This window comes from Strix aluco, chromosome 7, assembly GCF_031877795.1.
Source record: "Strix aluco isolate bStrAlu1 chromosome 7, bStrAlu1.hap1, whole genome shotgun sequence".
Taxonomy (NCBI): domain Eukaryota; kingdom Metazoa; phylum Chordata; class Aves; order Strigiformes; family Strigidae; genus Strix; species Strix aluco.
The window spans coordinates 14,840,098-14,867,912 of NC_133937.1; positions in this window are offsets into that span (position 1 = coordinate 14,840,098).

Below are 27,815 nucleotides of genomic sequence, written 5' to 3' on the forward strand. Positions count from 1 at the left end.
GCAAAGTTTGAATCTAATAAAAGGAGGAAAAAAAAAAAGAAAAGGATGGTGTTTTTCTTTTTAGCTCATGTTTTCCCCTGCTGTCCCTCACAAAGCATCTAACCTCTAATAGGAGCCAAACCAACCCCTTGGAGCACCTCCCTTTTACAGAGTGCTGAGGAACTACTTAATTCTTGACAGCTGGGTCAGCCCAGAGGCTGGAAATCCCTGTGCTTAGGGGATGCAGCTGTGGACACCGCCCCCCCCCCCCCCCCCCCCCCCCCTCCCCCTCCCCCGCCCAAGTCAGGGACTCTTTCCAGGCCCATCTCCGGCCAGAATCCACACACGGTATCTGCTCGTAAAGCAAGATTGCACTGTGCATGTGTCTAAATGTTAGAATTCTCTGCAAATACTCTGTTAGGAAAGTATTCAATCTGTGTCACTGGAAATCTTCTTCACAGCAGATTTGTCACATTTCCCCCCACAAAGTAAACAGTTTTTCTGAGAGGTTGGTTTACACTTTTTTTCTCTCAGCTGATATTCAGCTGAAATCCAGCCATGATGATTAATAAATTAGTCAAATATGTAATACTAAAGTCTCTGTACTACTCACATTTGGAGAAGAAAAAAACCTATTTAAATCCGTAAAACTCAGACGAATTAATGACAAACTGATATTGAATCGAATTAGCAACCTAGGGGGTAAATTTGCCTAGATCCATTGCTCCATTATACTTTTTGACTGTGTGGGTTTACATGTCAATTAAGCAGTCCAGCCTATTTAGTATTATGAAAAGCAAAATTGGATTGGGAAGCCAGCAGCTGAGATGAGATATATGAAGCAGATCCTTTCATTTACTGATTTGGTCATGGCACAAGAGCAGCAGGATGAATGCTTCGCCCGCCTCACATCTTTGCATGTGCTGGCTCCAACCGCCCAAAGAACGTTTTTCCACCACGCACTGCAGACTGCATATACTGTCCACAATGCTGGTCCATGGAAACCTCTGTATATGTTCATTATGATGGACTCTAGACCGTTATGAGGCTGGATAACTAGCCAGGGGTGCACAGACATAGTGGTCATTACCCATTACACACATCATTACCCGTGCTGCAGGAATCATACAGGGCAGCTTGGCCTGCTCCTCCCACTGGCTTTCCCCTTCCTCCGACTGGTGCAGTCACAGATCCTGCTATCAGTTATGAGTTTGAAGCTGTGGGTCTAGATTTTGCCATTTACTGCATCCAGGCAATACTTCTGTGGCTGTATGCAGTGAGGTATGAGACTGGGATATAACAGTATAGGTATGCCATGGGTATTTTTTATATATACATAATTTGATATATAATTTAAATATAGTGTGTGACAATTCAGCACCTATTAATCAAATTATAGATATTTTAACTGCCTCCATAATGAATGATGATTGCAAGCTATGCTGCCTGAGTATCACTTTAATACCATATATGCTGGACATGAAGCTCATGAAAATGGCTTTCTGGGCCATCATATCCCATTTCTCCAGAATACTAGCACCCATTTCATATTGCCCTTTTCATAAAGGTATCAACATCTGACAAAGTTTATTAGACATCTAATCAGTTTTATTCCATCTACAAGGCTATTCCAAGACCTCTCCCTCAGGTAGTAAGTGCCTCTTCAAATTTCCAACCTGTTTTAATTCATGGCAAGCTTAATTTAGTTAGCTCTTTTGTCTCCATGATGTTTACTCCTATGAAGTATTTATAAAGTGCAATCAGGTCACCCCCCAAGGGGAGAGAATGGACTAAACCCAAGCCTTTCAAGAAGTGTTCAAAGCTATATTCTTATTCATTCTGTGGACTCTTGGCCTTGCATAAAATACACACACACAAACAGTTCCCACAGTTTTTAAGGCTAATACAGCTCAGCCTCATGGGCTACCGGCTGTAGCTCCTTGTCTGTGTATGAGCCATGTGAAATTTGAAGCTGGTAAAATGGTAAAAATAATGGTAAAAATAATCCCAGGTGTAGAGGTCATTTCTGGAAAAGTTGATCTTACATTGGTAAAGGCAGCAGTGAGACACTGTTCAGAAAAGGTCCAATTAATCAAATATTTCATAAGGAAAAAAGTAAATCAACCCTCAGCTGTGATGAAAATCTTTGTTATTTAGAAACATGCAGTGGTATTTCACTAACAGACAGCAGAAACCCCGCTATGCAATACCTGCTTTAGAGCTAGGGAATCTGCCACTAGTTCATTAGCGACTTTCCCTGCTGATTAATAGTGGTAAATTGGTGCAGATCAAATCAGAATAGCCAAACTGTCTCATACTGTTCTAAAAAAAAATCAAAGGTTAGCCCCATCCCAAAGGCTCTCCAGTTACGTTGGTGTGTAAGCTCATGAAAAGAAATGCTCTTATGATTGCCATACCCACCAGGAGACAAAGCACAGAGTATGAAGCTTTTATTCAGATGTAAAAAGAAGGCTGTATTACCCAATAGTCAGCCATTTGCATGATGATGGAGAAAATGAAAGAGACCTGTGGAAAGCAATTCAACAGCTTGCACTAGAAAATTGTTGTCTGATACTGTGCATCTAAGCTTCAGTTGCAGATTTATGCTTCGGGTGGATTGTGTTATATCTCTGAATCGCCTTCTCTTGGGAGGGGGTAAAAACGGAATTGGATTTATATCCCTGTGTTTTCTGAACCAGACACTGGCTAATAATATAGGAGTCTAGGTACAGAATGACATTAAAGGCTGTGAGTATTTGATGTTAATCAATGGATGGCTGTCTCAGTGGGAGTTTGCTCATTTCTGCCTTAAGAGAGCTAAATTGCTACATCTAGCTATGCTGGGCTGTATTGAAACAAGCAGTCAATACTTTCTTCCAGAATCAATATATAAAAAAGTAACTCAATGGAAGTGACCTGAGAAATGTGCTAGGAGGACGAAAGTGAGAAGCAGTCTGTCTCATGCATTATACCCCATGCTGGTTAATCAGACAAAAACATACATACACCTGTAAGAAGATACAGTATTTCAAAGAGAGGCTGCTTGGCCCAGAATTGTCTATGTAAACTGCTGAACAGTAACACCGAAGATTAAAAGCAGAGCAGGCAAATATTCCCCCTTCCATTGACACCTGATACAGAAAAGCACTTAATCATTTGCTTAAGTCTACCCCAATTCAGCCAAGCTGTTAAGCATATGTTTAAGTGCTAGAAAGTCAATAGGATATAAGCATGTGTTTAACTGCTTTGCTGAAAGGGGCAGTTTGCTGCTCAGGATGTGAAAGGTGTGAGTGAAACACTGCTTTCTGCATAGGCCTTTGCCCAATGCCAAATCTAGTTTTCATGAGGGGCGGCTGGATCCCTTTCCATCCTTAAAAGGAGGGAATGTTAAAGATGTCACAAGTTGTCCCCCTGAGAGCTGCTGAGCACTCGGAGTCTTCCTCATCTGTCTCCAAAGGAGTAAGATCTTTCCATAGGAAAGAAGGGGAACAGGGAAAAATCCCTAAGAAATACCAATAGCCAAATTTCTGACCCAAGGTGGAAGATTGCTTTGTTGAGTCTGCCTACCTCTGCTGACCCTTACCGTTAATCCAATATTTGGGGCACCATTAATCCAATATTTGGGAAGCACTGGAAGGAATTTACTACTTTTTTGATGGGAGACTAAATAAGAGCCTTCATGATACGCTACGGTGCATTTTCGTAAAGCAGCTGAAGTACAAGTGAGAGCTGCACAAAAAGACAGGGATAATGTGCAGTGACATGTTCATGCAGTATGGGTGTGTGTCAGTATGCTTGGGCTTGTGCGTTTATGTGTAGGAGGAGGGCTGCACCTGCGCCTCAGTCCCAACATCTGTTTTATTAATGGGTCATATGTGGTCTTTGTTAAGTAATTTGCAAAACACAAGTCCCAGGAGATTTTTAGTGGAAGAGTAGAGATGCACCACACTGATTTCCCGATCAAAAAGTAAACATTGGTGAAAAAAAAAAAAAAAAGAAGTATTATACTTCAGAAGTAACGCTGTCTTCTTATACAAGCCTAAAGGAAATTCCATTAATGTCTCATGGTCTCAAAAGACCCAATTAAAGTTGCTGTATCATAGGCTCCTATAAATTATGAAGGAAATGGAGGGTTGTCATGATGTGCTTTTAACATCACATCCACTAACTTTTGGTAAAAGCTCTCTTCATAGAAACAGAGAGGCAAGACCCAAGTGTACTCTGAGAGGCAGCATCCTGGAGATGAAGAACACCCCAGTCCTTCTGTCAGACTGTATTGTGATATGTGTCAGAGATCTTAAGTGACAGCTAGAATTTTGGGTCAGATTTGCTCTTAAACTGATTTTGCTTTATTTTTGTCTGTAGTTTTTTCTAACAGTAGCCAAAATAATGGTTTGCTGGAATAAATCTTGGTGGTTTCTTTTTCTTAAGCTTATCCATTATGAAAAGTGTGAGTGCATGGAGCAAATGCATTTTGATTATTGCTGTTTCTCTGGAAGTGCCTCATCTCTATTGGACAGTATATGCGAGCAACTCTCACCTGAACCAGCAACCCAAAAGTAAGCTTAGGAATTCCAGGAACAGGAATATGTCTTCTCAAAACCTTCAAGGACTATTTTGGGTGCTAATATCCTCCGGCAGCATTCCTAGGAGAAAATCATTCTCTGGGCATAAACCATTACACTTCTGACAAGAAGCAGCAACAAAAAGAGCCTCAGAAGTTGCCCATGGCAGCTGAAAAGAGGTGACTGTTACTGGATATGACAGAAAGTGAAGGGAAGCTGGTAGCTAACCAGGTATATAGGCTGGAAATAGATGATTAAAAACACTGTGAGCCTTAAGTATTGGATCAAAGGAATAGCTGATTTTTTTTTTTTCAGCATCTTTTTAAGTAGAAGAGACACAGTTTTTCCAATGTGACAAAAATAAAGCCAGATTAATTTTTGTTAGATCCTGCTTTAGCAGTGGTCTTTATTTAGGACTGTAAGAAGATGACAACACTGTTTTCTGGCTCCAGATCATCAGTTGTATAGATAGCCCCAGTTTGATGCCCTTCATTATGAAAAATCTAGCTCTGATGATGTTCTTTACGCTTCTCCTATAGAAGCTGCCTGTCAGTCACCTGGGATACAGGTTGAAAGCAACCAGAATAAATCATGGTCTGGTTGGGATGAGCAATCTATCAGTTTAGGAGAACTTGTTAAAAAATATTATATCTCTCTATATTTTTTTCCCCTGGTCTTTGTTATAGGAGTCTTGTGAGGCTTTTCAATTAGTCTTCAATTCAGCATAGTATTTAAAGAACTAGCTTAACTTTAGGATCATACTTAAATAACATCAAAGTAAGGCATATGTTTAAGAGTTGGTTTTGCACCATCTATTGAACTGTTTGACTCCATAAAAATCTATAATAATGAAGTAATCATTTATCAAAATATCTATAAAAATTTTACTAACACTTTAGAAACCATTTCTAAACTTAAATTTAATATAAAATTAGAAAAAATGTGACAAAATTTCAGCAGCATGGTCAATGTGGTTACAATGAACATTTAGCAAAATATGCTCTTTTTTATGCCTTGTACGTCTATATATGAACATATTCAAAGTAAAAATATGTGGTGTTTTCTGAAGCAATGTTAAATCTGTTTCCCAGATTTTTATGGTAATTCTGCAGCTGTGTATTCAAACTCTTATTTAATGCATATCATATTTTTAAAATGGCAATAATTTACTCTAAAAATATAGCTTATAAATTAAAAATTTACTGTAAAATTGTGTCTTCACTAACTTCATAACTGTTTTCCAGTTTACAGTAATTAATCTCTTTTCCATTCCACAGTAGTTCCTGTCTGACACTTGTTCTCATAGATGGGGACAATGGGGACACAGACAGTGTCTACTTTTGATTTTTTAGGTGCTTTTAAGAATCTAAAATGTGGACCCTAAATTACCTGTGCAACATATCTGCACTTTTAAATGACAATTACAGCATCTGAATTAGACATTTAAAATATGAAATGGGAAGTAGTCCCAAAAGTTTCAAATATAATGCAAAAAGTTAAGTAAAATTTTGTCTTCATATCCAAGCTTGCATATAGCTGTTTCATTCAGAGAAAAAAAGTTCAAACCTTGTAATGAACTTTTTTTTTTTAATTTACTTTGGGGAGAAACTCTAGCAATAAATAAAATCTCATAAATAAATCCAGCCATAAGTCAAAAGCTGTGGTAACATCAGGGCTGTGGTGCTTATGTGAAGATTTTGGGGAAAATTAGGGAAGATGAATGGTGTAAAAGGACATATAGCCCAGGTTTCTACTGATTTGATACATGCCTTGTTGTGTCAAGTTGTGTTGATAAACAAAGCTACCTGGGTTCAGTTTCAGTATACGAAAATGAGAGCCCAGTATTTGACACAAACTGACTTTTCACTGTTAAAATCTTGTAACACTTTAACTACATCACATCTGATCATTATTCTTATATCCTAGAAATGTGATCAGTAATACTTCTTTCATACTTCTAGAGGCCTCTACAAAGAATCAATTAAAAAAAAAAATTCCACAGCTACCTGAGAAACAAGTCTTTGTCGTATGCCTCAGGGCATATAATGGATAATACCTACCCCAGATGGCACTTATTGCAGAAAAATGTAATCAGCTGCACAGCAATGAAAAATCATGATAGGACTTTCTTTTACATACCAGTGCAGCCAGAAACATCACCTGGAAACTCCCATTGGCCATTAAAAACTGTTCTGACTGCAGTAAGGTCATGTTAGGTCAGCATAGATGCATATATTACTGACTTTTGTATTATAAGTAGACATTAACTTGAAATCAGATGGCTATAACACACTGGAGATTAGCATATGTGTCTACACTTCATACAACTGGAAAGAAGAATGCAAGGAAGTCGTGCACAGAACTATAGTTCCCCGTCCAAGAGGAACAGCTAGCAACTGTGTCAGAAAACAAGAAATACTGAAAGCAACGTCAACATGGAGATACAAAGAGTCTAGCATCCTCTTTCTGGAAAGGCATTGGGAAAGACAAATAAAGCCAGACACTAAATTTAATGACATATTCCTTCTTTGACTGCCCATCACACAATCACAGAAATTCAAGTCCAGTAATTTCCCAAATTTCAAAATTATATCCTGGTGCCACCAGGAAGGATTCAACTAATTTGAGTGAAAATATATGCTGACTGAGAAAATCTTCATACAAAATGATTATCCAGTCGTAGTATCATTAAATTAGATCAAGTAATGGTTAATAGGATTAAATTAATCATGGTTAATTGATTAAAATACATTTATAAACTTTTGCAGGATTGTACCTTCATTTGAAAAGAAACTTGGTCTAGGTATGTATGAGTGGGAAATGGGGAAAGATTAGGAGAAGAAGGTGAAATTAAAACTGTGCAATGTACTGAAGGAAGCCCGTAAAGCCTGAGAAGTAAATGGAACTAAAATTTTGGGGACTTAATGTTTTAAAATGGGAATATGGTACCATGTAAATCCAAGAGGATGTTCCTAGCCTCTGGGTGAGAATCATATTATTTTAGGGCCGGCTAGTGCAAATACAGGCTATTCTGCAATCTATGTCGCATTTTGGTTGCAGTGCACCTGTTATTACAAACTGTTTGGAAGTAGCTACTCTTTGAGCATTTAATAGTAAAAAAAAAAAAAAATCAAAACCAATATAAGTATATAATATATTGATTTTAGTATTTTATAGTGCCCCATTTGGTTTCATTTTCTTGAAGAAGGAAACATAGATTTAATATCCTAAATCAGCTAAAAATAAACACAACCATTTAATTAATTAAAGTTCATGTCACTCAATTAAAGAGTGAGTTTAGAAATCAGCAGACCATTTTTATAGGTTTATAAAGCTATAATACATACTTGCTGTAGGCTGAAATTTTTGCAATTTTTAGCTTAAAGTTTTTTTTGTAACTCCAAGAAATCCATTTTCCATTTTGATGTTAGGAATAAAAAACAAAAAAGCATTTCAACAAAACTTTAAAAATGTCAATTTTTGAAAAGAGAAAGTTATGAAACTGGCTTAGAAATACTAACAGTACACCAGTGCTGTATAATCTACAGTAGGTTTAATTTATTCATATCTTCAAGAGCTAAATATATCTCATTCTGCACTCAGGCCAGTGATCACTTACACATTTTGATTATAGTGTTTATCTATCCCAATTTTCCCCTTTCCGGGTAGAAAATGTTGTCTGTACAATGGAAGCAGAGAAAACAGTAGTGGAAAGGACCTTGAGAAAAAGAGAGAATATAATACCTGACAAATAGATCTTACTTCTTATAAGGCATCAGTTACCATTCATTGATTCAAAGCCTCTAGCGCTAGTAAGAAGTTTGCATTATGTATATAAGGTAACGCAAGCTGCTTACATTAGTGGTTGGGTTGAGAGCTGTAGCACAGTTTTCAAGTCAATCTCATGTGTTATTTCAGTCCTCAGAGCATTTTTGGTGCTCATCAATTAGAACCCATTCAGAGAAAGCTAATCTGAAAGATCTGCTACAGGTGTACATCAAATGTGAATCAACACCCATGGGGAAAATATGGGTTTGAACCAATGATTTCAGTCTTCATGCAGTTTCAAACTTCATGGATAGTCGGGATGTTGACTCTAGGGGACCAGACTAAATTCAGTCTAGAGAAAAACACCAAAGTAGTTTACTGTAGACATAAAGGCTTTAGAACCAACTGTTTAGATCTACTGCCAAGCTCCTATTGTGCCTAATTACCTGCTAACGTAGTTACAGCCTAAAACCCTTTTGCTTTAATTTAGGGCCATTACTTCTCCTTCTAGACAGTAAAACAAATTATTCTCTGAAAAACAAATTATACCCTTTCTCTCTTAAAATAACGTTTACATACCAGAACACTGTATCCATGTCTTCATTCAGTCTTCTACAGACATCACAACCTAATCCTTCACTCTTTCAAGACTTTTCTCCTTGCTTTCATCTGGAGCTGCTATAAGTACTCCACACCTTCCTATAGGTGCTGTTCCCAGCCTTTATTGGCACAGCGTGAAATGCAAAGTTTATTTATGTATTTTACAGAAGATGCTCCCCTTACACATTCCAACACAAGATCTGCATTTTTCCAATGTAGGAAATGGACATAATGCTGATTCATACTCACTTAAGATCTATTACAAGGCATGGATCATTTTCTACAAAATTGCCATACAACAAATTGCTTTCCAGTGCATGTCTGTGAAGCTGATTATTGCCATCTAAGCCCATAGTCTCACACTGAGTTGCCTACAAAGTTCACCAGTAGAGCTCTGTGAAATCTGGATTTTCCATTTTGTGAGAATTTTTGCTAAGATTTCATACAATAATTTATTAGTGCTTTACTTCATAGGAAACATCATCATATTTAGACTTCAGAAACATAAGAAAAATGCTTGTGTTGATAAATTCTATACATTTCATTCTCATTTTCACTCAAAATTATGTATCTTAGTCTATACATAAATGATTGAAATGCTCATTTCAAAGTGAAGCATGCTTTTTAAAAAGTCTAAATTAAAAACTTTTAGTAGTGTGTTTACCAACTTTTAAATAAATGCCATCAAAATTGATGTGCTTCAGCAAAATGTTTAAATGAGCTGACATTTTCCTATATAAAAATGTATGTCAAATAATTTTTGAGCTGCTACTCTCTATGTGATAACAAGGATATTTTTGTTCAGGGTACTGCTTGGAGAAAATATTATGCATTAAGAAAAATCTCAAAGGTTGGTAACCATGAGGGGCTGGCTCTGTAAAATGTGGAAGGTAGTATCTCCAACTAAGGTAGGACTGACAGATTAGAGAGTTTAGAGACAGTACAAGCTGGCCAGTTATTAAATAATGGGATAATATGCTACAAATGATCAGTATATGAAAAAATGTTACTGAAACAGTTCTTTACTGCAAACCATTTTAAATAAACCTTTTTTTTTTTTGACAAAGTTCAAAAATATATCAGAACACAAGGTGATATTAAGTAATGTGAATAAAAATATAATTAAAATGCATGGAAGTGAATGAAAAATTAAACTCTTTTTCCTAAACCTCTTGTTTGGTATTTCTTCTCCTTAGAAGATGTTGAGAATATATGTTTTGTTTCTGATTACTGATAGTACAAAAATCTCAACAAATGCTGTAACCTTAGGACCTGAATGTTTCTCCAAGACCTGCAAGTGCGCTCCATACGAAGTGGAAAGCTGGTGGCACCTAAATGGTGTCTGGATGCTATTCTGCTCCAACAGCAGTGACAGTTCCAAGGTAAGAGTTTCTGAATCTTGGTGTTAGGGAAATTCTGATCTGGGGTTGTAAGATGAACGCATCTCAGTTAATCATGCTTTGTGGTTCCATACACTAATAGAGTACTAAACAATTGTGAGCAGAATTAATTCATCTTGTATCCTCAAAGCATGACACAAACATCACTGATTTAATAATTGTAAACAACTAGATAAGCATCCTTCTGTTTCATACATGAATAAAAACAAAACAGAATTACTTACTTTCTTGTGATAGCTACTCTTTGATAATTTAACCTACACCCTTTTTAAAACAATGATTAAGTGAAATATGTTCATTAATTAATATTTATATAGAGCTAGCATAGGACTAGTTAGTATCATCCATTGCTGGACTTTGTACTTGAGGGAGATCAGAAGTGTTCACACCCTCTGCTCTGAAGCAGTCACCCAGAACACACAGCAAAGAATGAAACATAACTGAATTACTTTCCATGCATTTCTCTTTCACGCTCTCAGTCATACACAATGACTGAATACCTAGAGAGATTTTCTCTCCTTTTAAACTTTCTATCCACTTTCCTTTCCATTTTGTCTAACTACTTCTCAAAAACCGAACTGAGCCCTAGGCCGTGGATCTCACCTGGGATTGCCTTGCACTACCCTGTTCCCTGCTTGCTGGTTATGTATCTTTCTTCTGTATATTTTTATCTATTTATTTTACAAGTGAGAGCTGGGTCTGTCTGCTTCTCTCTATGCAGAGCCTAGCACCATCAGACCCCACACTCTATCAGCAACTGTGAAAATCTTTTAATGAATCCATAGCTTCAGTACAATTTTTGGAAGGCAAAGCTGCTGCTGTGTGTTAAGAAATACAGCAAAGTGCTACCACTTTGGTATTCACTTTTTTCTCTTGTTTAGCTAGCTTACTGTGCACTAAGACTATGGGTCTGCTTCTCAGTTATGCTAATAATGCTTAGATAGCATGAACACTCTTAAAATAGATGTAAACTATTCCCTGAAAATACACCTACTATGAGGAGTCCTTATCCTGTAGCCCCTGCATAGCATCAAAAAGGCTAAGGGCTTTTACAGAATCATTGCTTCCAGAGCCCAAATATGGGCAGAACTGGGGACTCAAGCAGTTTCAACCTGTGGAATACACATTATTTCAGGGAATCTGCTAAAGGTACGTAAAGAAAATAGGAGTTTTGTCAAGCTTCAGTCCTCAACACACAGGTCACAACTCCATTGGGAAGGTATGCAAACCGGAAGTTATCAAAAAACTTTGCAATATTAGTCTTTGCTTTCGTATTTGGCAGGGACAACAGAAAGTAAATTCATGTACAGAAAGCACAAGACTCTGTCTGTGCCAGGATGTAGGCGTCTTATCTATAGTCCTATCTATTCTCCTCCCACTCAGTTAGCTGTATTAATTGAGATTCAGGTGCCAGGGTATAAATAAAAAATCTACATTGTGCTAGCGTGTTCTTCTGAATAAAAAAAAGCCATCTGCAAAAACAGGTGATTAAAAATATCTGCTTAGAAATATCCATTTGAAAGGTGATTACACATTTGTATTTTTTGTCTGACAATCGAATGTGGTAGTTTATGGAATACATATGCTTTTCCTCTTCCAAATTCCTCCCAGTAAGTAGAGGAGGTCACCTGTCTTTATTGCTAGCATTTGATCTACAGCAATTCACTGTCCTTTAGCAGCATGAAAAGCCTCTAATCAACTGGTAGTGGGGACCCCAGCTGGAAAATGCTGTATACAGTAGTGAAGATGGTACCTGTTCAGAATGAAAATGTACTGCTATACTTGCTTAAAGCTACAGGTAGCAAATCACCAGTCGTTGCAGGTTAGTCAGTTTGGATTTGATCTTTAGAAAACAGGGGTTCTGAGAATTTGCAGCTCTTGGAAGGTGTCAGTATTTGCAAGAAGTCAACAAAAATGACCAAGGATTTGCATGCAACAGCCTTTTTTCCCCCCCTCTATTCTTTTGAATAATTCATGACAAGAAAAAATATACACTTCCGAATGGCACCCTATTTACCTGACAAAGAAATGAGCAGAAGACGTAAAGCATGCAAACATTTTTTTGGTGTATAATTTTAGCACAACAGTTGTTGGCAGTCTCCCACAAACATCTCAGGCAGAAATTAGTCACTAGGAAATACACAGACATGATTGTTTACCAGTAAGAACAGGACCCAAGACATACCCTCTATAACTGTAGTGTATGACAATACTGTTGTCTGAAGATGTCTTCATAAATGCACTTAGCAGATCTATCAGATGGGATACTTCACACACTAATTCCTCAAGGCATTGTACAGAAGAATTAATCAACTGTATGCAAAGAAAGATGCAGACAGCAACTATAAAAAGAAGGCACACACATGCAATTCTTACATTTTTGTGGCTTTTAGCAACTGCAATGAATGCAGCCAGATAACAGAGGTTGCCTCAATAAATGCGTCCAGGAAACCAGTGACAGTAAGTGAAACTGTGCATAAGACACTACACAAGCCAGCAGGGAACAGTCTGCAGTCAGAAGATGAGGATTTGCACTAATATAGTTGATAAAGTTAAAAAAACCTAAAAACCAAACAAAACCAAACCCCATCAGCTGTGATTAGATCACAGCACCACAACCATGCTGGTGAAAAAGCAAAGAAGAAAGGGGACAAAGACCCAATCAACGACTTTCATTCAGGTGCAAGATAGTGCTCTGGGGAACTGTGGGGCAGGTCCCAGCCATGTGCAAGTCGGTGAGTGACTGATGAAGCACAAAGGAGAAAGCTAGTTGTCCACACCATGTACTAGGCCTACTCCACATAAATACTGAAATCTGATTATTTCTACCTGTGAAAGTAGAGTATAAATTCTGCTAAGTTCTACTAAGATGTCTTGGCCAAGAAGAAACCAGAGTAATTTTACATGTGGAGACCAAATACCTATACATAATGCTTTCTTTTCTGCAAAGGAGGAGAGGGAGAAACAGATGTGACAGAGCAACCTTTGCTTTCAACGCTCTCATTATCCATGTTAGCTGTACCCTGACCCTTCTCCTGAGTGGTGCTGCTGCCTTGAGCAGTCACTGCAGGAGTAGATCTTTGTGCTGAATCTCTGGCTCATAAGCTCATCGGTGTTACTACCTGTAAGCTTTTTTCCTCTGGGAGACTGTCAATACTTTAGTAAAATAATTCAAAAATAGCTGCCTTATAAACAGAGCATTATTTATTCATTCAGCCAAAGCACTTAGAGCAAAAGGATAAAACAACATGCAGGACTATAAATTTTTTTTCCTTTACCAAACGCTTGATCTTTCAAGCATTATTACCCTCTTTCATTATGGCTACTCCCATCTTTGGCTAGGAGAAACATATGGTATATTGTGTGAGACCATGAAGCCCTGTCAACATTCACAGACATTTTCAGGGCAGTGCTGGGAAACTACTCAGCCCCCTTTCCCCCTTTTCATCACCAGGGCAGGGCTGGGAACTGCAAAATTTTTCTAGAAAGTTGGAACCAGGATAGCAGTACTCCACCCCATTAATAGCTTTCCCATCGTTTCCCTCAGGACATCAGGTATTTTCTAGATTATCTTTGCTAATACTGTATGTGGGGGAGAAGGGAGGTTTTCTCAGTAGTCTTCATTGTTTTTAACACTTTACAGAGAGGAAGATGTTAGAAAGGTAAACTGAGTTATACATGAGATAGAGAAATAGATAGATATAATAATTTTTTGTTCTTTAGTCACTTCATGTCCACACTTTCCATGACTTCTGTGAATTAATCAGAAGCCGCCTGTCATACAGTGTACAAGTAGGGATATTAATGAAAATTTGTTTAATGTAAAAGCAAAACAGACAAATACCTAGCAGGGAAGTTCTTCTCTTTTTCTTTTTTTTTTTTTTTTTAATAACGATCGATAAATTCTTGTTTGTCTTTAGAACACAGCTAAACCCTAAGAAAGAATGACATACCATATATTTTAAATAACTATTATAATAATCAATTTCATGGGTTCTCCAAGGTTGAGAGCAAATTAACCAATCAACCTCCACTTTAATCAACTCTTAGGTGATTAGGGCAAGTGATTTGCAAGGCAGCACGAACAACACATATCAGCTTGCTGAGTTTCTGCTGACTCAAGAAGCCTTCTGCGTTTGCATAATAGATCTAATAAAGATTGAGAACTACAGCTGTGGAAGGCTGTCTGATATGAAATATTCTGTGAAGGATGTTATGATGATAATCTTTCTATTGCTGTCATACAAATAACTCAAACCGGATATATGTTTTGTTTGCACACATGCCCAATTACTGGCTAGTATCTCCCAGAGTGCACCTTTTCAAAACAATAATAAAAACCATAGGCTGCCTCTATTTAAACATTAAAAACCCAATATGACTAATCGAGCAGTTCTGTTCAATGCTGTTGTACTTCTCAGATAAAGCTCTTTTGATCATCTTAAATGTTCTCCTGAGAAAAAAATCACTTCTGAATGTAAAGAGTTCCTCAGAATCCAGTCCTTACTTGGTAACATAGAGAGAATAAAGTTACCTGGTGATCCTGTAGCCAGTAGTTATATGTGCAGCATATTTTCCTGGGAATTGAAATGCCAATATATCCTGTGTTACAAAATTGTTCTCTCCAAATGTGAGATGGGACTTGAGGAACAACTATGTCTTTGAATCCTGACAATATAAAAGGGTTAAGTCCTGGATGCAGTCTGAATTATCCAGAAGCCTTTACTATGCTGAACACCTGCAGAATCAGGTGTTCCCCCAAGAAAGATGCAGATGTTCAGTATTCCTGAGGATTTATCCTAATAATATTAATAGCAACAGCAATTGTTTGGGTACTTTCTCCAGAGAAAACATGTGCAGATAAATCAAATAATTATACAATTGAATCTAGGTATTTAAAATAATAGAGACTATTTTTAACTATGCAGTGCCTCGGGTACACATACTCAGTTCCTCATGACTGCAGGGACAGTTACATGCTGCAGTGTAAGAAACACAACTGGCCCTTTTGCTAAAGCCATCTTTTCTCTCCTGCCTAACAGTTATACTTCCTCCCCCACTGAATCTAGGCAGTATTTTCTGGTCTCTTTTTGCCTCAGACATATCCTCACAATCATAATCTCATATAAATTAAGTGCCAGGTGGTTAGGTCTCCAGTCCACTTGAGGATATGGGAATCTCAGCTACTCTCACAGGCTCCTGACACTCTGGGTTTCAGTGAGAACAACAGCTTGACAACGTGAGCAGATAGTCACAGGGTAGTATTTGTCTGAATTTTCAGAAAGTCACAGCAGAGAGAATTGCTGTAGCTTCTGAAGCTAGACAAGAAACTTCCAGGCCCCAAAGCTGACTAAATCCTTAAGAACAAGAAATAACATTGGGCACTACTGAGATGGATTTAACAGAGGCTCCCTCCCACAGCTGACACAGAAGACCTCTGGAAGTTACAACTGCTTAATATCCAGCTGAACTTGCATGTGTTGTGGCAGTTAATGTTTTTTGACAAAACTGACTTTAGTATCTTGTTGCTAGCTTGCAGCCTCTAAGGTAGATGTAACATAGGGCCCAGTTCAACACCCACAGAAATCAATAAAGGCTCCAAATGTTAGAAAATGAACAAAGGGTTGATGTAGCAATTTCCAGCCAAGAAATATTTTTTACTCTGTATACAAGCACCCAAAACATGTTTCAACAAATAAATTGAGATTCAGAGATGTAGAATGCTTTAAAAACCCAAACTGAAGATATGCCGTGCAACATTGCAAGAACAGTAATGCTTTTTCCTCAGGAACTTGAAATCTAAAGCTAGACTAACACTTGAGTGAATTCTGCTCAACAAAGGACATCCAAATGGGTTGAATATGTCAAAATTTGTATAAAGAAATAATAATTAAAATAATAAATTGTTCGCTTCATATTGTAATCTTTCACCTCAGGGCTTATTTTTACTAATTTGAAACTTATGAGTCTATCACTGTGCAAGATTTACGAGTGCAACAGCATGCAACTTATATCAGCACAATATTGCTGTAAATATACAATGCAGTGCTGCACCTAATCCCAGTTAAATATGGCATATAAAAAAGTCCAGATGTCTACTGCATTTTTTTCTCTTTCAGATCACTCACACAAAAATTAAAAAATATACAGAAATATAATATTTTCTTTAAAAAAGAATGCATAGAAGGCATATGAGAAACCCTAGTCACATAATAATGTTTTCCTCATATGCTTCCATGTATTACTATTTGAGATATCATTAACAGGTCTTAATTTAATATAAAAAACTAAAACTACACATCTCCAAGAACATATTAAAATATGCTTGATTTTAAGGACTTTCTTCTTAACATACATAGAATTCACATATAGCTTTTTAATTGAACTCAGTTCTTAAAGATGTTAAAAAAAATCATCCAAAATAAATCTACCAGAAATTTAGAGGTTTTACTTCTGAGTGGCCTTCAGTTGGCAAGCTAGTAACCCACCAAGGGAGTTTATAATAACCTTCATTTTGTAAAATAATATCCATTTTATAAAGAATGCAACTATTATATTATGGTCTTCCCAGGTATATTTATAGGTATGATATCACAGTCTGTGGAATGCATTACAATGGTGCAATCCATGTACAACATGGGAACAACACATACACACACACAAACACATCTGATCATCAAATCTGGTCATACTGAATCTTCTTCGGATGAGTATTACTCCATAAAAAATTAAAGTACAAATAAGTCTGTATAAAGCTATCAACTGAAAGACATATGTCTTTTCACAAAAGAAACCAATGGAAGACATTCCTTAAAAAGTCACTCTCTGCTTTTCTTACATGTGTTTATTTACAGATTTACGTGTATTTATGTTCAGAATGACTGTTCTCAGACTTAATCAGATCAACATGCTTGTAAATGTATATTTTTATTTTCATAAACCTGTGTGGGCTACTAATCTCTATAGCCCTAATAAAAAGAACTGTGTGGCAATTAGCTCTAACCCACCCATATATATAAGCATTATTACATACTGGGAGCAAATTATCAGGGCAAATCACTAGAGTTAAAATAACAAGATCTAGAATATACTGAATATCTGGTTACGTTAACATGCAATCCAGCATACCTCAGGAAATTAAAGGAAACATTATCCAAAGAAAAATAATCACTGTTTATTTCTATTACAATACCTTCATTTTTCAAATCTTTTCTCATTTTGTCACATAAGATATTTTAAAATCAAGCTGTGAAATAAGAAGTACTAAGTGGCAAATCTCTCAGTCAACTTTATTTTCAGGAACTTGAAAAACAGGTCACTTGTAATGTTTCTTCATGTGTATTTTGTGGAAAAGACTAACTTTCAATTAGTGTTTTGAAAGAGGAAAAAAAGAGACAGGTACCAGAGCCAGCCTAAAAGTAGCTGGTGCAATAAAATAGCATCTGTTCATAGAAGTCTTCAGATCCTCAGCACTGCTCATGTGTACAGGCTGCAGTGGTTTTGTACTATCTTCAGAGTGGTCTGCTACTTGCCATGAGAACAAAACCAGGAGATCTACTCCCCATCTCTCCTGTAAATTTTCATGCACACAGATAGGAGAGCCCATGGTGGGAGGACCTGTGGCCAGGCCACTTTGGGGCTTGACCACAACACCTCTGGCTTCTATCCCAACTGCCCTCTCAAGGAGCAAGCCCACAATCAGCCTGGGCCACAGAGGTCACTAACAGCACAAACCCATGAGTGGACTGAGATGTCCTTAGGCTGCAGGAAGAACATCAGAGGAATAATGCTCAGGGCACTTGGGAGTGAGCCAGAGGAAAGGAAGGGCTTAAATATCAGCATGAGAAATTACTCATCAGCACAGTAATCACCCACAGGTCTCTCAGGGTTAATCAATTAATACTCTATGTAAATCACACTTGAACCTGTCACCTGTTTGCTGGCACTGTGGTCTTTAGCAATCTGTCTGTTACTGGATTACTTTAACATTCTTGTGAGCTTCATGATCCCATAAGGGCACTGCACTACTGTACAGATTCAAACCATGACTGAGCTCAGGAGCACTGCAGAAGCATGAAGCAATGTACCTTTCAGCATCCTCATCTCGCTAATCCTCCAGCCCACTGTCTTCTTGATATGTATACCCAGAACTGCTCATTCATTATGGCTCTACAAACAGTGGCATATATTAAAGCACCAGATTTCAATACAACCAGCCTGTGCAGGTACAGAAAAGCCAGTATCTTTTAAAATACATTTCAAAACCAAAAAATAAACATTATCACAATTTAAGTACTTATTTACTGCATTTTGAATTAAAACAATATTTGTATCAAGCCATTTACTTTATTCCTACTCATAAACTCTATTTCTTAGTTATTTGAATCTAACAGTATTTTGAACTACACTGAAAATCAGAAATAATGTTCTCAGTGAAGAAAATAATGTTCTCAGTGAAGAGTCTTGATAAGAGAGTTGCATTCTCTAGCTAGACAGACAGAGCATGATAATTTGCTCTGCATATAAACTTGCCACTAACTCCAAATTATCTTCTTTAGAAAATACATTAATAAGGTAAGGCCACAAGCCATGGCTCCACACTAAATTGAAAGTTTGGCCTTTGCTCTCAGAAGAGGTACTCTACTCTTTTGTTGAGGATGACCAGGTCTCAGCTTCTGCCCTGAAGAAATATATTCACCAGAGGAGTTTGGTAGTTCTGTTTGTTTTCAATGTTTGCTCACATGTGTAAAGGTAAGCATGTGCCTAGTCTCTTCAAGGCTTGAAACCTATTTTATTTGCCCCAAGAGAACAACATGCAGTCTTTATAAAGTAACTGCATTTTTTAAAATGTAAAATGCTTTTAATTACATAAGTATTTTTTAATAATACCATACATAAAGGAAACCAGCCAGAATTCTTTTCCTGGGACTTACAATTAAGGTCAAACTTTGCCTTTAACTCTGTCCTTCAATGCATAGACTTGAAAACATGGCCAAGAACCTACACATCTGGCACCTTTGTTCTTACTGTATTAATCTGTTCCTATCCAGTATGAGACCTGAGTTAACGAGTCACTGATGCTGGTTATCATCCTCAGGCAAGTTTTGACTTCATCGTACTGTGTTTTATATTGACGGCATGGTGCTGCAGAACTAAAACAGACACCTGCCCTGGCTCAAAGGCATGTCTTTCACATGATTCAGCTAATAAAGTCATATGAATAGGAATTTATTACTGAATTTTATGCACACTAAAGTCACCATCTATATAGTTCAAGGCTGGTCTGATCCTTAAGACACTGCAGTATATTATCTTGCAGTGCTGTGCCAAATAATCTGAGCTGGCTGTGAGTGAGTTAGCTTGAGTACCAGAAGGAATATGGCCATATTAGCATGCTGGTCTAGTAATGCATAATATCCTGATCTCCCTTTTTTCTAAGCTAATATATCAGCTGAAATAATTTTGATGGAAAGTTACTCTGATCATTTTACTACTGCTTCTATTAGTTAAGTTAAACCCAGTCATTTATATACAGCAGGTGTGTAGGTATCCCTTCTGAGTCCTTGAAAGCAAATACAATATGAAAAATATCATCAGTGCGGGCATTTTTTAAACAGCAGTGTCTCCAGTCTATCCCACACCATGCACTTAGCATTCAGTGACTGGTCAGATCAGGTACCAAGGCTAGAGGCACCTTTATAAAACTGTTATTTCTCACTTGGGCCATAGTTTTCTCTGAACTACCCAGAAGAAGGGATTAAATAGGTTAGTTGACCAGCTTCCTTTCTTGTGAGCAGTCCAGCACAGGCCCCAGGGAGAGGATTGAGCTCAGGAATGCTGATGAGATTCCATGTTTTTCTTCCTGATGAAGAGGTTGTTTCTCGAGCCTCTTCCTTTCATACTGTTTCTGCCTTTTCAGTCCTCTTGCACTACTTGCACTCAGACAAGGTACTCGTAAAGACAATGATCTCATTTGTGTTCTCCTCCACAGACCTGGACTTCAGGGGGTTACGTGCTCTGTCATACACAGCAGGGCTGCTCTTGGTCCCCGCTCTGAGCGAACAAGCGCGGCTGTCTATGTGCAGTAAGGGAGTGTGCCCTGTTTCCCCCTCACAGCCGGCCGGCTGCTACCGACTGGACTGCCGCCAGAGGGATAACCTGCTGCCTGCATTCAAAACTGCAAGTGTGTCTGAAGAAAAGAGTCCATCTGTTATCCTCATGGGGAACAGGAAGGGTTTTAATCCATGGGACTCAGCCTTTACTCCCTATTCTCATAGACAATCCCTTTTGTGTTCTTCACAACAGAATACAGGGTAAGACTTAATGCAAGCAGATTTCTAGATAATGATACCAATTCAAATATGCTTTATTAGAATTCCCCCATGTATTTGCTTGATGGCTTTGTGAGGCCAAAGTTGAAAGATGCTATGATTTTAGGGGTAAAGAAAAAGTGTTGGAAAGATATGCTGGTTTAGCATAAGAGCAAACAACATACCAAATTCCTTAAAAAACTGCTGCTGTAACAGCTTCAAACCAGTGTCTGTTGAAATCACTGCTTCCTGCACCAGTCCTTCCTTGCTAAAGACATTCAAGGCTCTTATGCATTCTTATCCACTCTTCAAGATCTCACGAACCATTATTATAGCCACTGAATTAGGACAGATGATTAGCTACTTTTTGTCACCAATCTTGTTTGTTTTAACATCTCACCACCATTTTCAGTCTTCATTACAGTCTATAAATGGAAAATTAAAGAGAAATGTTCAAATTTCCTCACTGAAATTAGCTGAAGAAGGAAAATATCTACGATGCAAGAACTATGGTCTGGTGCTGAACAAATATGGTTATTGAACAAGTCAGGCTAGCCATGCTTATCAGGCCTCAAGTACTAGACAAGGCTGAAAGCTTCGACATATCAGCTCCAGAGAACTGCCCAGAGAGGACCTGACAGGGGCTGGAAGCTGTAAGTATAAGAAATAAACCACAATTTAGAACAAAATAGGTACCATTTTCAAATTCTATTACATCTCTACTAGATTTATTACAAGGAAACAATTCCCACTTTCTCACACTTACTGAATACTTTCCCTGAATTTTTTTTTGTTCTGTACACATTTGCACTGGCATTCTAAGTCATGCAATTACAAAAAATAACCCCTAACCAAAATTAGCTTACTAATTAAAATATTTATTGTAAATGAATTCTCAGAATCTAGCCTTTTTTCCTTCTCTCATTCCCCTTTGCATTCTTATCAATATAATCAAACATATAAAACAGAATATCTATTTGTGCCATACCTTAGCTATAGCTAGGTCCCATCTAGTAAAGGAAACTATAACTACACAGAAATTCAAAGTTTTAGTTTGCTAACCCTCCTGATGACTTCAGTCTTTGTGTTAGCAGGATGATGTCATGGTGCTGATCTTAAATAGGAAGGGACTTTGTTTCAGATGTGAGTCTATAAGCAATCATAAAGCCATCTACTATCCAGCCTCATTTAAAAGCCACCAAAGTTTCTTAAACTCTTTACTATTCTAGGACAACTGTTTCAGACAGTCCTGTTTCTAAAACATATGATGCCCAGTTGTACTTGTATCAGTGTTATCTTTCAAGACAAATAGTCCCTTTTCTGGCATTTCCTTGTAGCAGAAAGAGCAATCATTTTATTAGGCTAAACAAATCAAGTTTTTTTTCTTCTTTTACAAAGTAGGATATATATTTCCCTGTTCATCCCAGTAAACCTTTTCTGTTACAACTTGAAATCATCTTTCTTGCTTAAAAGACCAATGTACTCACCATTCCAAAAGAAATCTTACTTGAGTTTACTGCAATACTATCAGTGCTTGCCTGTAGGAATTATTTTACCAGACACACCCTCAGATCACACCTTTTCCACAATGGTATTTCACTGGTGACTCATAGTTCTTCTGTGATCAACTAAAAGGCCCAGAAATTCTCTTTCCACCATTGTTCCCATTTGTGTAGCTTCTAGATGACAGTATCAGTCCTTGTTTTACAACTTGAACATTAAATTAAATATCACATAATACAGACCAGCATCTGGTTCTTTTGTGACATTCTCATGCTCCTGCTTGTAGGCGATGCCTCCCTTGTCCACTACTCATCAAGTGTTATTAGCTCATGCCCATTTTCCATGCCTGGGTCATTAATAAAAATATTAAGATTAGTCCTAAGAGTGGTCCTTGAGGACCTACCTGCCTGTAGCCTTACTTCCCCTTTCAGCACAACCCTCTGTCAGTTCTTTTTAGCCAGTGCTTTATCCACTTTACAGTTCTTGCACTAATCCCCATCTCGCCTGCCTTCACCAATAATTTCCCATGTGGCACCATATCAAATGTTGTACTGAAGGCCAGAAAGATTAGAACTACCACATTTCCCTTGTCTTCAAACAAGCTATTAGAGAAATCTGGGAACCAAGGGTTGAGTTTAGATAAAAATCTCGGTAAGAAATAGGTACTGCACTGGAGGGAATAACAGGAAAGAAAACACTCAGGTTAGGGAGAAAAAAGGTAGGCATCAGGATGCCTTGGGCCTTTGAACTAAAATAGGTGGCATTTAGAATTTCTATGAATGACTTCAAAGAGTACAGTAAAAACACTGGCTCCTAAATTAACTTTTTTCAGGATAATACGAGTGAAGAGGATTTTGAGAAGTACAGAAATAAGGTGAGAAACTCCCATGAACAGTCCTAGGCAATTATGCTGCAGATTCGGATGATAAGTGAGAGTTGACCCACTTGTGTTTCAGGCAGCTAGCACTGGCCTTTTTCAATGCATGGATCACTAACAGTGATGAAATAATTACCCATGTGACGTGGTCATACTACTAAATTAAGCTAATTGAGGTGACTCCTCTCTGCTTTGCTCCTCAGCTCCTGAGTCTTCCAAGTGTATCCAACAATTTGTCTGACAGCAGATATTTTCTCTTTTGCTGCCTCACACGCTGTATCGTGCACATGCACAGTGCCTAGCTATACTGGAAGGAATGGTTTATACCAGATAACTCATACAGGCAATTTAGCCACTTTGTTTCCCCTGTTACTGATTTATTCTCACACAGATGAAGAAATTACCCCTGGTTTTCAGTGTGAACTTGTTGATCTCATATATTTTAGATTAAAAATCAGTCAGATTACTGTAGCAAATACTTGCAATTGTATATTCCATTGCTGAATGGATAAATTATCTGTTGAATATGACATCATGTTTCAACTGTTACTTCACAGACTTTTGGTAAATCACAATTTTTTTAAATGGACTTTTGAAAAAAAACCCCACAATATTTGAATTGAAAAGTACACTTTTGATCCATATTATTTTCAGTGTACATTTTCAATGCAAATTAAAGTTTAAAAAAACCAAAATGCTCTTTAAAAAGTGACAAGTAATTTTTGAAATGGACTCAGTCCATCTAATTCTGTTTCTTCTGGATAAAAACTGACTCTCTGCCACATACTCAAGTTTTAAAAAGAAATGTGCACTTGTTTTCTGTTGTTAAGAGTGGTGTTTTTCTCAAATGGTAGGTTCAGAGAGTTCATATGAAAACAAAGGCCCTTCCTATCAGCTGGTGCAGACAATAGAGCAGCATAGGATATTATGATCTGGCAAGCTATGTAAATTCACACATCCTGCATGCTACCAGTGAGAACTTCATTTCAGACCTGAGTAAACTGACATGGCAGAGGCAGTAGGGAGGCAATTTAAGGAAGGAATCCTAGGGACTGGCCCAGTAGCACAGAGTGGCCCCAGCCTTTTTTTCCGGCCTCAAGAATGAAATAAGAGATGTCAAGTTCCTTTGTTATAGCCCTGTTGTGACCTGCCTATAGACAGGGATGTTCGAATTTCATCTCCCTGCCTCCACTTAGAGGCTATGTGAAAGTCTGATGACATTGGCTTTATGTGGGTGAGGTGGATTTCCCCTATAGTGCAGAGTAACACTTGAAATGCAAAACACAAACATTTTCTTTACAGTGCTAAATGTCCTCATTATTCAAAGGCATGGAAACAGGCCAGAAACTCTGTTCAGATTACCAGTGAACCATACAAGCCAGATGTACAAAAGTCGATATTACAACATGTGAGAAGGTACAGAGAAAAGTGACGACTCCATTGGCTGTAGGACCAAAAGCAATAACAGTATAGATAGTTTATAGTACTTAATCCCTATAATCTGAAAGGTGAGAAAGGATCAAGAGGACTGTATTAATTGAAATATATCTGATTTTAAGATTATGCCTGCTGCTGAGAGATAATCAAGCATACATTTTAAAACAGTAAGTAAAATGGAAAGGAATAATTTCATTCCTGACATTGGATTACTTATCCCGGAAATAATAATGTCTCAGATGCTGCCTGACCAAGAAATGGTGCAGAAGCAGGGAATTTAGGGTTCTCTCATGTCCTTCAAAAGACAATCAGTACCATTTTAAAGAAAATAATATTAAAAGAAATGAGCCTCAATGGGCTGAAGAGCCTTTTTTTCATTCCAACATTCCTGATGTTCTTCATAATGTGACTTTTTTTTAAACATTACACCCCTCAATTAACTCATAATTGCTGTCCATGCTGTATGAATTATGCAGCATTTGATGTAAATTCAGATTCCCTGGCACTGAAGAAGTCTAAGGATGTTTCAGAACCTAGTGTAATTGCAAAAATAATCCTTGTAGACTGAGGAAGAAAATGAATGTCATCTACTTTTTTGACACTGGTTGGTTTGTATGGTACTCCTGTGTTAAGTTCTCCTTGGGCTGCCATGAATGTGCAATAGCAATGAAGATCCTAAACTGGTGTAAATGAGCACAATTCAGGAGAAATCAATGGAGCTAGCCCAGTTTACATTAGTGGTAGCTGTGGCTCTAACCAATTTCTTCTGATTCAAATTTTATCCTTGGTGAGTCCTTTACTGAAACTCTCTTACTGAACTCAAATCTGAGTGGAAACTACTACTGACAAAAGCAAAACGAGTTTTGCAATATACTGTGTTCTGAATTATTCAACTGTTGAACGATACCACATTTACCCAAAATAGCTGGAAGAGGAGGAGGTTGCAGAAAATTAGTGCATTGAAATATATGGCCACTTGCAGAACACTGGACAAAGGAATATTTCTCTAACTCTTTATGTCTGTGTTTATTTCTATAACCATGTTTATAAGAGGTAATAAAATATGTTAGGGGGGAGTCTAGATTCTAAGTGATTTCTGATGATCTCAGAAATCTAAGAGACTCTCAACAAATGTAAATAAATAGTTGTCTAATAAGAGTTATGTACATCAAACTTTTTCCAGTCTACCTAGTACAGAAAAAATGATTTCGGAGACTGGTCTTAGGCTGGGAATATATTTGATCAACAAACATCCAGACATTGAGTCTATCTTCCAGATTTAGAAAAACCCAGCATACTGTTGTCCTTGATATCAAGGTAGAGGTTAGATTTAGATTAGATATAAGGCAGAAATTCTTCACTATGAGGGTGGTGAGACACTGGCACAGGTTGCCCAGAGAAGCTGTGGCTGCCCCCTCCCTGGCAGTGTTCAAGGCCAGGTTGAACGGGGCTTTGAGCAACCTGGTCTAGTGGAAGGTGTCCCTGCCCATGGCAGGGGGCTTGGAACTAGATCATATTTAAGGTCCATTCAAACCCAAACCATTTTATGATCCTAAGGCGATGTGTGGGAATTTTCACTAAATACAAGATGAGAGAAAACAAAATAAGCATGATAAGGTGCTCAAGATGGACTTCCATGTGCATTTCTTAGCTAATGTGCTATTCTGAGTTTAGAGAGGACCAGAGTAACCTGTCCTAATTCTCTAACTTTCCAAATCTGCAGCTAGTGGCGTGGTGCGGTGCCAGGGGAGAGGAGATCCTGGAGAAGCAGAGACAAGGAATGCTCAGAGGAGGGGGAAGAGCAGAAATGGACAGAGAAGTAAAAAATTAAGGATGGAAGACAAGATATCAGGAAGAGATTATGACCAGTATCCCAGGTGTCTGGCAAGTCAAATAAACAGTTCTTAAAGCCTATAAGGTTTCATCGTGCAATTGCCCCAGTTCAAGGGAATTTGGGCTAATGCAAATGTTTGCATTTAAACAGATTTGACACTGAGCTTGACTAAATTCAATCTTCAGCTTTCACAATTTATTTCTTCTGCAGTGCAACAAGATACAAAATTGCAAGACAACACTGAAGAGAATTTTGGCCAGAAAGCCCCAGATCCCATAGTAACAGCTGACATATAGAGATTCCTAAAGATTTTGGGGAATGAAAGTCTAGTAAGACTCCCTTCAAATGTATTTTTCCTTTAGTTTAATTAAATATTTTCAACACAACCATCAACATAAATATAGTTCATTTTTTAACTACACCAGTTCAGTTGTAGCTCAAACAGATTCAGTGATGCAACGATATTACTTTACCTTCTTAATCTATTTAACAAAGATGTGTTGTAACTAGTGCAATTACAAGCAGAATTTCTGAAATACCTTAAGCACACCAGTACAACTAATAAGATTATGATCTTCAGCAACTTTGTTATTGTATTTGCTGTGCCCAGCCACTCTAAGAAGCTTCTGAGGTTGCACAAATAGGAGGGAAGATGGGTTGGAAGGCCATGAAGTGCCTGTGGTTAGTGTCCTGCTATTGACTGCACTGTCAGGAATATTTATGCAGTCGTTCTGATGTATTACCTGAGTAGCTTATGATCTCTCATACAAGGTATGTATGAAATACAAAAGTGTGAATATTTCTACTTTACAGAAGAAAGGTGAGAGTCAAGAAAGAGGATGTGATTTTTCTGAGACAACTAAAAAAAAAATACCTGTGAAATCAAGGGTACTGAATTCAGCATGGCCAAACATAGGCTTCCTCCTCTGCAGCACTGGTTAAGTAGAATTCTACTTCCAGTTTTAACCAGGCAATCACACTCATTTATCTAACAAGTGTAGGTGGAAAGAAGAATCCAGCTCCTTTGTCAATATACTGTAAACACAGAACTTTTTTGCAGGAATAAAGATCTGAAGAGTTAAACTGAGTAGATATTAAGTACCATGCAATGAAAAAAAAGTGACTTAAAAAAACCTGCTACCAATGTTCCTAATCCTTAGTATTTCTGGCTTCTGGGTGGTTGGTGTTTCCTCACTGCCTGCGTTGCTGCCTCTTTGTCTCCCCGTCCCTCTTCTTTTATCTCTTCGTATAGAGACAAGTACTTAGTCTCTACTGAAAACTGAAGTATAAGCTATCTAATTGTTAATCAGTCAGTAGAAAGCAGCTGATAAAGCAAAATGCCAGGATCACTTCCAGTTGAGAGTAAAAAATTAGGCAAAATTGATCTTTGGTGTACTTTTACCATAACTTCCCTTTCTGGGTTCTTATAGCCTTAAAAACATACTCTTGAAATCAAACAGCCTTCGTTTTCAACAAACATTGTTATTACAAATTGGAAGTCAATTGATGGTTTGCATTGACTTTAACAGAACCAACAGTTAA